This window comes from Scleropages formosus, chromosome 16, assembly GCF_900964775.1.
Source record: "Scleropages formosus chromosome 16, fSclFor1.1, whole genome shotgun sequence".
Taxonomy (NCBI): Eukaryota; Metazoa; Chordata; class Actinopteri; order Osteoglossiformes; family Osteoglossidae; genus Scleropages; species Scleropages formosus.
The window spans coordinates 11,676,374-11,689,785 of record NC_041821.1 but is presented as its reverse complement, the minus strand read 5'-3'; the positions used below and the strand labels follow the sequence as shown (position 1 = coordinate 11,689,785).

At 41.6% G+C, this 13,412-nt stretch overlaps 1 protein-coding gene across 19 annotated transcripts in view; it reads left to right on the top strand.

Moving 5' to 3' along the window:
* ptprdb (protein tyrosine phosphatase receptor type Db) overlaps positions 1 to 13,412 on the top strand; it is a 281,632-nt gene that overhangs the window by 78,376 nt on the left and 189,844 nt on the right. For all 19 annotated transcript variants that reach the window (XM_029259211.1, XM_018737900.2, XM_029259225.1 and 16 more), the window contains one exon: positions 9,947 to 10,018. The gene's annotated coding sequence lies outside the window, so the exon portion shown is untranslated. The remainder of the gene's footprint in view (positions 1 to 9,946; positions 10,019 to 13,412) is intronic.

Below are 13,412 nucleotides of genomic sequence, written 5' to 3'. Positions count from 1 at the left end.
ACAGTGAGCAACCTATCTCAAGAATATTTGCAGTTACTGAAAGGGCTATGCACAGTACAATGGAGAAATTCACATTTTCTGCCAAAAATATAGTAGGCCTATCACTGAACTGGAAACAAAAGAGTTCAGTTGTCTATTTCTGCAAATGTCTTTATTTTTTCTATGTTTATTATTGTATAATAGATGACGTGGAATGTAACTGTAATTCACTTTTTGTGTTTGTCAGCATGTGTAATGCTGGCTTATTGATCAGCTATCTGGAACTCACAATTTAATAGATTTTAATTTAATAGACTCATACAAGTGGCATTTGGTGCTCGGTTACATAATTACAGATCAATAATATAAATGCATTAGTCGGTGCCTTCGAGGGAAAGGAACCAGTTTTACAAAGAAAAAAAAAAAAAAAACTATACAATATCACTGCCTAAGCAAGATTTCCATACATGAGTTTTTGGTGGGGGTACGAAAGGACCCCCAGTTCTCTATGCCTAAACGAAGGACAAGGAAACAGAATTGCAATATTCCTGCTTCCCTGATCATCAAAGGCATCTTTTATGAGAAAAAAGTTCCTCCCTTTTTATTTTAGGAGAAATTAGGCCAGCGCTGCACAATTCAGAGAGAGAAAATGGGCCGCACTGAATAAGTGAAGAGGCTTCATTAAAATGTACAGCAGGTGAGGTTCTGTTTCAGCGGCCTCATCAAAGGTGAAAATTTGATTGTGAAAATGTTATTTCAGACCAGCATCTGTAAGGCTCATTTTTTTTCTACTTTGCGTATTAATTCAAACATGTAACTGGAATCATCTGTTTTGCATTGCTTTTCCAAGTTATCAGTGCAATTTGTGGTTTTCAGTGGTCACAAAAACGGTTGAATTTATGTGTTCCATACTGGTTAAACCGGTTCCTTTTTTAAAGTGCACATTTCCTGTAACAGCTCGGGTTAGATGCCTAGCATCTGATTGAGTTGCGTTGTAGTCCATCCAGGAATTTTCTTTTAGCATTCTTCTCAATCACCATGTATGTATTTCTTCATTAATTTCTTGCCCTTGGAAGAAAATAAAAATCCAAATAATGAATTCCTTGCCGCTCTCTGTGTTCTCTCGCGCCCTGGTAAATGTTCCGCATTTTAAATGCTGCCAGTTGTTATCTGCGGGAGGCGGTGTCCTTCAGTCCATCGAAGGTCGCAGATGGGAAGGCCGGGGCGACTGTGTAGGAGGATAGCAGGTTGTCCTTGACCTTATCTGGCAATGTCCACTGACCCACCCCCCCACATTGCCTGGGTACAAGCCCACTACACTACAGAGGAGAGAGATGTCTCGGTGCATTTGTGGCTCATCCAGGCCTGAAAGTGTTTCCCTACTAGCAGTCTCCTGCTGTGCCGTATTTGTACCTTGGCCATCATGAGTGTCCACCCTAGAGGGGAGATGTGGATATAGAAGGAGGTGCTTTTCTTTAACATGTGACTTGACGTCTAGTCAACATCTGAAGGCTCATCACCAGAAGTTGACTTTCATGCATCTTCATTCAATGGCAGTAGTGATGATCTGAATAATGCTGACTGTTTCCCTGAAACAAGGGTTGTGCCACTTAAGGTGAGAAAGCATTTATGGTTCTTCTGCCTCAAATCACCAAAAAATATGTACATATCCAAAAGTTCAAAATGACTTCCTGCGCAAACAGAGTAATTCCAGTCTTACTATTTCAATCTTCAGTAGTGAAAACCACTTCAAATTGTGGTCTATTTTGGTGCTGAGGTGCCCACTCTAGGAAAGACACTAGAACCCTTTCAAACCTCAAACAAAACAACTGAAATGTGTGAAAATCAAAGCTGAACAAAAGTCTTGAGCTCCAACAAAAATCATTCAGCATTCTATCACCTCAGCACCTCAATTCCCCGCCTTTTCTGCCTGTCTTTCTTACAGCTTTTCAGCCCAGCTGTGTTAGATCCTTCTATTGATAGTCCTACCATTAGCAGGCAGCTGGTTTCCACTACTAAGATTATAGGACATACCAAGAACTCCTCTTAATGAATGCCTAGTCATTTAAATACTCTGTCTCTTCCAAAGTTCCAAAAACATAGATTGAATTTCCTTCTCTTTCTGCAATTTCCCAGTTTGAAATCTAAAATGCTACATTCAGAAATATATTATATATATTGTATATATGTTTGTGAATTCAGTGTTCTCCAACTTTAAAAAGTTAATATAAGGTGCTAATCACTCACTCACTTTCCTTAACTCCTTGTCCAAATCAGGACTGCAAAGATCTGGACTCTAACCTGGGACCAAGACCAAGCAGGGTTTTTCTCCCCCCCGCCCCCGTTACTGTAGCTTGCTTGCGTCTGCATCATGCAATCTGAACCACAATGCATGGGGTCTCTGGGAAACCACTATAAATCTTGGTGTGGCCTCTTTATACTATGACTACTTTGTTTACCAAAAATGTATTCAGTGAATTGAACGATAAATGTGATGCATTGTTTGCCGTTGACCCTGTTCCCCCTATATTTATGTACTCTGTGCATTACTACTGAGCCTTCCCTTCAGACACCAGTTGACTTCATACATACTTTCACTGTGTGGGAGTCTGCACAGGGATATTTCAAGCTGGCTCCCTGGACGTTACTCTTGGTTTCACGCCATTTAGATGCAGACATTCGGCTCCGGGAGGATGCCTGGTAGAGAAGTGCACACATGTTGGTGGGAATGTACATAACAGATTCCCCCAATCCACACCATAATATGGTTTTAAAGCTCCTGTGGGCCATACAAATACAGAAAATAAATAAAGAAGAAAAAAAACACCTGTTGTATAGTTTCGCACATGACACTGCCATAAAACCAAGGGACTTTGCTGCTGGGGTTGTTTTCATCATTTATTATAATACTTGTCTAGGCATTAGGTGCAATCTCTTTGGAGTGAGCAATGGCATGGAGGTGCCTGCCATTTTTTTTTTCCGTTTTTGGTCAGGAGATAAATTGTACATCTGTAGTTCACAGTGACGCAATAAACCTCTAATGAAATTTCCTTGATTCTTTATGCAGTGCTGCTATAAACAATGGAAAAGAGTTATTTAGGCTTTACAGTATGTGACAGCTGAATGTTACACACTTGTAACACATTATGCGATGCAGGCACTTCTGAAGACTTTGAAAAGGTTGTCGTCAACATTATTCACTTCAGCGAAAACACACAAACCTGGCCAATCATGGCTGATCTGTAATAACTTCACAAGCAAGGCCTAATCTTAGATGGTCTTTGTTGGAGTTTTTTGCACTTGTAGACCTCCTTGTTTATGAAAGTGGGTCAGGGAGAGGCAGAAATGTGTGGGTTAACAGCACAGACTAGTGGTAACTCCTCAAAAACGAGCACACAGAACAGTCAAACTGGATATCTGTTTACTTATTTATCAGTTTCTTGATTTATTCATGCAATGTTTATTATCAGCAACTGCTGCAGAGACGTCTGGAATCATGTGAAAGGGGTCATAGTAGTTGATGGTCTCTGAATATATGTATGAAAAAAATTCAGCACAACATGAAAGTATTAAAAAAAAAGTGAATTTAAGCATTTAAGCAAAGATATTTCTGTATTAGTTATTTACTTTGCCTCTGTTGTTATTAGCATTATTGTTGTTAGATTGGTTTATGTTTAATGGTTTGCTGTTACATCTGAATTTATTCTGCATGTGATCAAGAAAAGCAATCGAGCAGGTACAATACGATTGTACAGTAACTGAAATACATGACCTGAAAGTGTTCATTCATGACTAAATGCTGCTCATTCTGTCCTGCCTTCTAGTGTGTAGTGCAAGGCAATGATAGCCGGTTATACAATCATGCTAAGCTTATCTATGATCTATTCTGCAGTGACGGCAGCAAGGAAGCATTGAGCGGCGTAAGCATGTAGTAGCTCCTTCGCTGCCAAAATAGTTTTAGTATTTAATCAATGGTTTTATCTTGTGCGGAGCTGAGCTGACCGGAACTGCCCGAAGGTTTTAAGTTTCCTAATAGCTCCAGGCCAGACAGCCTGACCCCATTATTTTACTCATCAGCCAGCACTTAATGTGACTTCTCCCTCCTCCGAGTGCTGAGGGTAGGCTTACCCAGCACAGTGATGTGACATGTGAATGATTAAGATCCCGTTGCTGAGTTGATTATGACGCCTCCTGGGAGATGGGGGGGGTTAGCGTCGATGGACGACAGCAGAGATTTGATTAAAGGAGAGGGAGGCTGGAGTTTTTCCTGCATGTGTCGGCACGCGGCGTCAGTTAGGGAGTCGGACGAGGACCTGTCTATGGGCTCCCCATGCGGGGTTTGAGGGGAGAGGCGTCTGTGCTGCTGAAATACACAGCCGTAGTGACGCGATGCCAACAACAGCCATCCAGCGCTGTGCCAGAAATGTATGAGTGTGACATGAGCTCACAGATACGCACCGACAGATTAAATATGCACATTGTCAAGAGAATTAAACAAAGCCAGTGTATAGATTTTCTTTCTGTTGATTTGGTATAAAGCAAATAAAACCATCTCACCAGTGAGTGAAGACTATTGCCAAGCATTTATCATCTGAACTCCGGTGTTATTATATTCATCCTGTAACTTTGTGTAGATACCGCATGTATCTTGTAGTTTAAGGTTGCGACGGGGTTGCAGAAGTTCAGTTTGACCTTTGAATGTCAATAGAGTAGAGTATGGATTTTCTGAAATAGGATAGAGCGTGCTTAACTACCACATAACCTCACAGAGTGCTCCAGGGTAGCGGCCCTGAGGACTTTAAAGAGTTGAGTTGAAGATCATCAAATTTAATCACAGCAATGTAATTATGTAAGAGTAAGTAACAGTGAAACGATGCACTGTTGTGTTTACAGGAGCGGCACACACGCACTCTTTGTGTGGTGTGTGCTGCAGTAGAAAAATGTGAAAATGATGCTTCAATGAATCCTGTTTATACACTTAAAGGCACAAGGACTGAAAGGCAGATTGAGGACACTCCAGTGTTATCAAAGATACAGTTTGACACTACCATATAACAGGTTGGTAACAGCTCAGATTGCTTAGGCACAAAGTTGAGTCACGCTAAAAGAGTTTGGGTGTGCTAGCAATTTCCAACACACACTAAATATTGTGCAGTCATATTATTTAGCTGTTTGCCATCTGTATTTTATTTTTGGTTTTAGAAAGTGGTACTGGAGTTGTTTAAATGAATGGACTTGCAGTTCATCTCAATACTACCTCTTCACCTCACTTGATACTCAGGCGTACTAGTTAATTTTTGTCTAAACATATCTATTTGTTTGTTTTCTCGTGCAATTTCACTCTTCCACTCTCTTCGGTTTCTGTCTCTGTCTTTGTTGCGAATGCTGCTGTAGATTCGTACAGTTTCCCTCTGGGTTTAATGGTTGTCATAAATCCATCCATCCATCCATCCATCCATCCATCCATCCATCCATCCATCCATCCATCCATCCAGTCATTACTGGTGGTTTTGGTGCCAAATATAGCTCATTACAGACATTTTACAGGTGTTAACACTGAAAGCAGAGATGGAGATGAAACTGATCTTTGTCCAGTAAAAGTGGTTACTGCAGCAGCCCATAAAGCTGATAGCTGAACATGCCTAGAAGGGATCAGGCACAATTTAGCAGATAATGCAGTGTTTTCATCAGCTGTTAATTTCCATTTCCAGTTCATAGGCAGCACCATTTCATAGAGAGGGATAAAAATGTCTTGTCAAGTTTGCAAAAGTTCGGGACTCTACGAGGTGCAGTCCCTTGATGCGTGAAATGGCCCTAAATTGACTGGTCACTCCGAGTGATCCACATTTTGGTGCCACCCAACACAATGTGGTCTGCAGTGCCGGCCGTGGCACCCCAGCGTCCTGGGAATGGCGAGTGCCTCAAAGTGGCATTACTGCACAGGGAGCTCTATAGCTCTATAGCTTTACCACCATTGTACATGGCACATTATCACTTAGGACAAACCGACATGCAATCCCATCTCGCACTGTAGGTGATGACTGACAGAAACGGGTAACACAAGCACAGTGAGCCTGGGTGGCATCTTCTTCCAGAAAACGATCTATAGGACAAGGAAAGCTTCTGCACTTCAGTTTGACTGATACAAGATTATTTAAGAGGGCCGGCAAATAGCCAATGTGTGTTGCCAGATAGCAATTTATATTTGGATTGACTTAAGCATGTATTACTTTAGTTATTTATAAATTCATTCATAGCCTGTGAGGAGGAAATAATATATGCTGCCAGCTATATGACTGTGACACTAATAGAAGACTTGAATATCAAAATGAAATGATAAAATGCTACCAAAAATAAAGGAATGACTTCAAAAACAACAACAACAACAAAATTCTACTCTGTAAAAGACTCAAAGTCTTCGTTCCATATCCACAGAGTAATTTTTTCGTCAAGAATTAACTTCAGTATTAAAATGGAGAGCAGATGTTCAAGAAATTCTGGAGATTTCTAACAAAGCTCCTGTTGTGTTTGCTCAAGTTTTTGGTTTGCATCGCTCACATAGGTTGTACATTAGAATTTCTTCCACACTGATGCTAAAGTATGAAGATGGGATATATGTCCATGCATTTAGTATATTGTGGAGACTTGCAGGAGATACAGATCAAAGGCAGAGAGCCAACCTACCCCTCCAGCTCATTATCATGTTGCTTTAAGATCCATAACCTTTGACAAGGCAATAAGTAGCTGGAAATGTCACAGCTGGACCCTGTCCAGACACGGCATGTGGTGGAATTTGGGAGGGAGTTGGTTTGGGTAGCGGGTGGGGGTGGGGTGGGGGGGTGCTTTGTTCACACATTGCCTGATTGCTTACTTTTTTCAGGATCTAAGGATCTCTCCTTCTTCTCATATGTACACACAGACCAGGAACAGAATCCATTTGAAAATGAGTGGAATCTCACCATTTCTATTCTCTTCTCTGCGCTTTTTCACTGACACTGAGAATTCACATTAGCACTTTGTCAGTCCTGTAGATTGACAGTGACCATGAAAAGGAAAAGGGGGTTAAATGCAGAGTGTAGGGAATGTGTTATTCTATAGTCAGTAATGCTAATGAAAGTAGGAGCTTTATGGATTACAATGAGCAGGTTTCTCTGTGCACAGGCCACTGAAATAAAGATTCAGACCCTTGGAAAAATGTCTGGTGTTTCTGGATGACAAATGTTACTTTAGCACCTTCTTGTACTCTGCATTTTTAATGAAACTTAAGGGTTCAAACATGGGGGGTGCAGTAGCGCAGTGGGTTGAACTGGGTCCTGCTCTCTGGTGGGTCTGGGGTTTGAGTCCTGCTTGGGGTGCCTTGTGACGGACTGGCGTCCCGTCCTGAGTGTGTCCCCTCCCCCTCGTCTTTCGCCCTGTCTTGCTGGATTAGGCTCCGGCTCTCCGCGACCCCATGTGGTACAAGCGGTTCAGGTAGTGTGTGTTTCTGTGGGTTCAAACATGTTTTTTTAGACAAAATTAATTTTGTCAGCAGATTTTAGACAAACTTTTTTTTGTTTTCTGACAACAATCCCAATTTGCTCTAATGGGAATCATCCATACAACACAATGGAATCACCATACTCCACGTGGGCAGTGGGAGGTTTGCACTGGACACTGCATTTTAAATTTTGGTGGAAAAAAAAATATATATTTATAGTGGTCTTATCCATCCTTCCATTATGACAACTGTTTGTCCAATGCAAGGTTGCAGTGGTCCAAAGTCAATCCTGGAAACTCACAGCATTGAGGCAGGACACACCCTGGACAGGAGGCTAATCTGTCACATAATCATCACGTACTCTTTCATTCTCACAAACAAGGAGCTTTGAGGCACCAGCACTACCTGCTGCGCCACAATGTCACCCTTTTGTCTATCCATCCATTATCCATAGCCACTTGTCCAGTGCAGGGTCGCAGTGGTCCAGAGCCTATCCTAGAGGCATAGGGCATTAAGCAGGTTACACAATTGATGGGATGCCATGTATTGATCTCATCTGACCTTATTATAAACTCCATATACATAGGTACTGAGATGATTTTTTTCAGTAATGGTTATGTTCTTGCTCCCTTACATATTAACTTGTGCTATGAAGAGCTCTTGATGTTGCTGCCTGTTGCACCTTTACTTCTATATCACCTTTACCCTGGACTCTATCTTTATCCTGGACTCTTTCAAATTGATTTATGGGATCTCAGTAGCTTCTCCCACAGGACTCTTTGTTAGGATGTTGAGTTTTGAGGGACGGCCTTTTCTAGGAAGTGTTTGGTGATGTAATACAGCTTTCAGATCTTGATTACTAAGTTAACAATGCTCACTGGGACATCCAGACACTTTGATATTTCTTGTACCCTAATTTATGCATGTTCATCCCTTTATCTCTGACTTCCTTAGGGTGCTGTTTACTTTTAGTTTTCCTACCTTTCATTTACATTCAAGGCCTGAACACTGATCTCTACGCAGACTTGGGTTTTTATCTAGGAAATGGGTAAGTTACTTCAGTGGTGCACAGTCAGAGTCCAGTGGTAAAGAAAATCCATTCTCTTTATGATTTTTTTAACCTGTGTCAATATAGAGTTAGCAGACTGCAGGGGTTTTGTTACTCATGCAAGGAGCATCATTTCGTATCGTTTGTAATTCAACAAAAATTTAAAAAAACGTCTGAATACTTTTGCAAAGTGTATAGATGTGTGATCCTGCCACATCTGCACTCCAAGAAGTTGTGGTTCTTGCTGTTGGGATAATTTATGTTTACTCTAATTACTACGGTCAGGGACCATTAGTATCCCTTCTAGAATGGCCGGAGTTGCGTTTCTCAAAGTCGTTAAACTACTTAAACAAGCTAATTAACTGGCATACTTTGAGTGTACTCTAAGCATGTGTAATCTGCGCTTGCCTGATTAGGAAAGTCATTCCCGAACCCCCATAAAACAATCTGTCCAGTACACAGCAAAGAGGCACTTCACAAATCGAAAAAGCGCTGTCGGGGAGCATAATTAAAGGTGGATGTCGAACACTAAATCATTTGGATCTTTTTTCTTGAAAGTATTCATTTAAACATAATCATCAAAAACTGCACCAACATGTAGATGATAAATGAGATAATAATTATTCCATGACTGTAGGAATTGTAATGATATCCATATTGGCTCATAATGTGTTATGTATTTCTATTTATGCATTGATTTTTTTTGTTGTTTCGAACCCTGCAGTGTCTTATTTACCTGAACACAATTTTGCATATTAATTGCACGCCAGGGAAAATACTGCTACCACTGTTATGGAACATACAGGGTGTAGTTAAGAGGAAGGTAAGAAGTGTCCTGCACCTTGTGAGATCCAACCTGTGTCAGATTGATTGTGTTTGCCCTCGGCACACTTCAGCTCAGCTCTTCCCAGCCCCAGTTCACTCGAAACAGCCCATTAAATCTTGCAGACACCCAATCAGTTAAAGGCCTTCAATTAAAATGGGTGCAGGGTGCAGCGGGGTGAGGGGGAGTGGTGTAAAAGCCCAGTTGATTAGTCCAGCTGAAATGGGAGACGAAATGAGAACGAGGAACTGCATTCCTGGTCCTTTTGGGACAGCCCCCTATGCTACCTGTCATTTGAACTGTGGATTTGGTACAGTGCGCTAGACTGCTCCAGCAAACATGACACAGGTCTCTTTTTCAAAGCCACTTGTCGATCCAACAAGTGCTGCACCGACATGTTTATTGTACTAAATATGACTATCAAAGTGATGTTAAACATAGCTCTTAATATCCATTAAAGAAGCCGTTGTGTGCTACTGTCTCTACAGTTTCTCTAAATGAAATCAATGTGAATAAACAATGTGAGTATTAACCTTTATTTATAGAGCCAGAAATGCTGAGAAATTCAATCAATTTAATTTTTTCTTTGGGTTTTTTCTTCTTTTTCTTTTTTTTACAGGGAATCTGGAGGAGTTTTATGCTTTCATTCCTCCGGTCGGAAGCAGCTCTGAAGACAGTTTGCTAATAACTGGTAAGATAATGCTAATAATGGGTTTAATACTTTTTAATGTACAAAATAATATGGAATTTTTTATATGGTAACCAAGGGTCTAATCTTTAGATCTGCAGAAGGCTGTACATGCTATTTATGGTAAAGTATAATCTGGTGAACTTTGCAGTTTCATAACACTGAATGCATTTGAGTTTTTGATTTTTTTTTTTTTTTTTACTCTTCACCCCATGTTGTCTTCATCCATATTTTCTGCTTCAGTAGATCCTAAGTCCCCCTTGAGTTCAGTATTTTAGAGACTCGATACTACAATGTCCCTGATTGCCTCATAAATTATTGGTGTTTGGTGTTTTGTTATATCTTTAATTTCCACATTATTATTTTGATGAATTATATTGACCATAAGGCAAACCTTCCAACCCAAGCTTTGTTGAAATGTGTCCTTTGAACTTGCCCTTTGGGCCCAGCTTGGGAAGCACCTAGGGGACCTCAGAAATCAATAGCTGGAAGGGCGGCCTCTCAGGAGAAATGCAGGGGTCGCTGTAATTGGTATGCTGTAGTGCTTCCCGTGTCCCCTGCTTCCTCACAGCAAAGCCCGCAGTCGATACAGGAGGGTGTTCGGAGTCCCTCAAATCTACAGGGAACTCGCCAGGGGTTTCTGGGAGTTTAAAGTTTCTTCCGCCCTAAATGCTATTCCTTCCCAATTTATAGCCACCTTATTTTTGCAATACTTTGCCACACAGCTTCATCTGAGAAGGTCTCCTCAGTATGTGGTTGGTTGTGGCCACGAGTGTGATGTTATTGATCTTCCAATATTTAAGCTGAACCTCTTGTCACATACAAGAATATAGTTGACCATGTTTTCTTGGCCAGAGGTATATTTACGTGCTTCATGGCACAGGGTTGTGGTGAATTATGTCCCCTGCTCCCATACGCTCACTGATTAAATTCAGTTTATTGATCAAAACCTTCTCCGGAAATCTAGGCTGCAGATCAATAAACTGGATATGCCCAGATCTTAGAGAACCCTTCATCTCTAAAATAATTTGATGTTACCATTATTTATGGGTGTTGACGTTATTTACAAGCCCGGCTGTTTAACTGATAGTGATGTAATGTGCCCTATTAATAGTTTTCCTACTTGCTAACCTTTAGCTTTGTTTAAATAACTGATGAAAGACCTCTACAACATTTCTGAGAAATAGAAACCCTGTCAGAATATGTATATATATACACGTATGTATGTACACACACACACGTATGTTTATATATGGATGACATTCTTAGCTGCAGTGTGTAGATTGTACTTGTAAGATACATGAAAACAGTAAATTGGTTATTCTGTAATTATTGTACAAACATATTGAGCTTGTTAACCATTCAGTGAATGAATTAAATATTATCTCAGTCATTTGTGATTACCAAAATGCAATACATAATAGGTTTATGTAATGTAATACACAAATTTATTCTTATTTGTTTTATTTGGAGATGGGGATGCGGTGGCGTGGTGGCTTGGACCGGGTCCTGCTCTCCGGTGGGTCTGGGGTTCGAGTCCTGTTTGGGGTGCCTTGCAGCAGACTGGCGTCCTGTCCTGGGTGTGTCCCCTCCCCCTCCGGCCTTATGCCCTGTGTTGCCGGGTAGGCTCCGGTTCCCCGTGTATGGGACAAGCGGTTCCGAAACTGTGTGTGTGTGTGTGTTTTATTTGGTGCCCTTTTTTTATTTATTACTGCTTAAAGACATTTTAAACAGCCTTCCCCATCCTCCGATTCATTCAAGTTGTTAGATAAGTAACCTCTTGTGTGGTTACTTCAATAGGCCCAAACTTTGAGACTGATTCAAATTCAGGTCATATCTGGGCAGCATGAAAGAGCCGGTTGACACAAATGGCGTATTATGAAGCTTTAAAATAATCTGGAGGCGATCTATGGCCCATGCCAAGGGGAGGCTTCAATGGGTCATTTCTGTCCTGCTGTTGTGAGCGACTGCAGTGGGGCTTCTGTACAGAATTAAGCTCTGTGTGTCCAATTAACCTTTTAAGTGAGAAGAATGAAGATAAATGTTAACACAGATACAATTTAGATACATGAACAGCAGTTTTATACAGCCAAAAGTTTAGTTCTTCAGTTAATAGCTTCAGAATGTGTATACACACCTCTGTATACTCCATCTTCACTTTTACTGTTATATAATGTTTGTTTCTCTTTGTGACCCTGAAGTACATTCTATTAACCTAGTGGTCAGCAGGCTTGTTATCATTGTTAATACCTTTTGGTCATGTTTAAGTCTCTGAAAGGGGTGCGGTGGCGCAGCGGGTTTGGCTGGGTCCTGCTTTCTGGTGGGTCTGGGGTTCGAGTCCTGCTTGGGGTGCCTTGTGATAGACTGGCGTCCCATCCTGGGTGTGTCCTCTCCAGCCTTGCGCCCTCTGTTGCTGGGTTAGGCTCCGGCTCACCGTGACCCTGCTCCGAGCAAGCTGTTTCATCCAGTGTGTGTGTTCAGTTTCTGAATGTATGTTTAGAATCCCTTGGGAGAGGTGACCCTCTTTTTTGGCCTGTTGCAGGCAGTGTGTCAAGCCTGTTGGGGGTGGGAGGAGTGGTGGCTGATGATGAGAGTTTGAATGGGGTGAAAGGGGTGAATGTGGTTCACGGTCCTGGAGTCACACTGGGGCAAAAACCTTGCGTAAAACTACACAGGTCTGTTTTTAATGTCATCTTATGAAGAGGAGATTTACTGGACACACGCCGGGACAGAGTGTTTTGTCGTGCTTATTTCTGAGGATGAAACGCGTTCACACCCTGTAAGGCATGGGGAAAGCACGAGGTTTCCTGAAATGCTTTACTGGTTAGACGGAGATGTGTGAAATTGCTTCCAAACTGTTCAGTTTCCATGCCTACATTTTCCGTTGCTGTATGATAAATGCAGCTTAAATAACACACGTATCCGTATCAGGGTTCTTATGTTAGTTCTGGTTACTGTTTTACATATGCACACTTGCCCAACTGATGGCCTCGAGGTGAACTGTAAACAGTAGTCTTCAACCGATGGATGGATGGATGGATGGATGGACCAGCAGGCAGACAGACACATAGTTTCCACTTCAAATCCATTTGTTTCGCTGACAAAGAAATGCAAAACCAGACTGGTACTGTAAAGTTCACTCTTTCTGATGGAAGTGACAGGTTAACACACACAATGTCTACAACCATTTGTTCCAAGCAGGGTCACAGTAAACTGGAGTCCAACTTGGCAACACAGGGCACAAGACTGGAGGGGGAGGGGACACGTTCAGTTCAGAATGCCAGTCCACCACAAGACACCCCAGGCAGGACTCAAACCCCAGTCCCACCACAGGGCAGGCCCTGGCCAATCCCATTGCACCACCCCAGGTTAACATGTCTCTGCTTAACGGAGAATC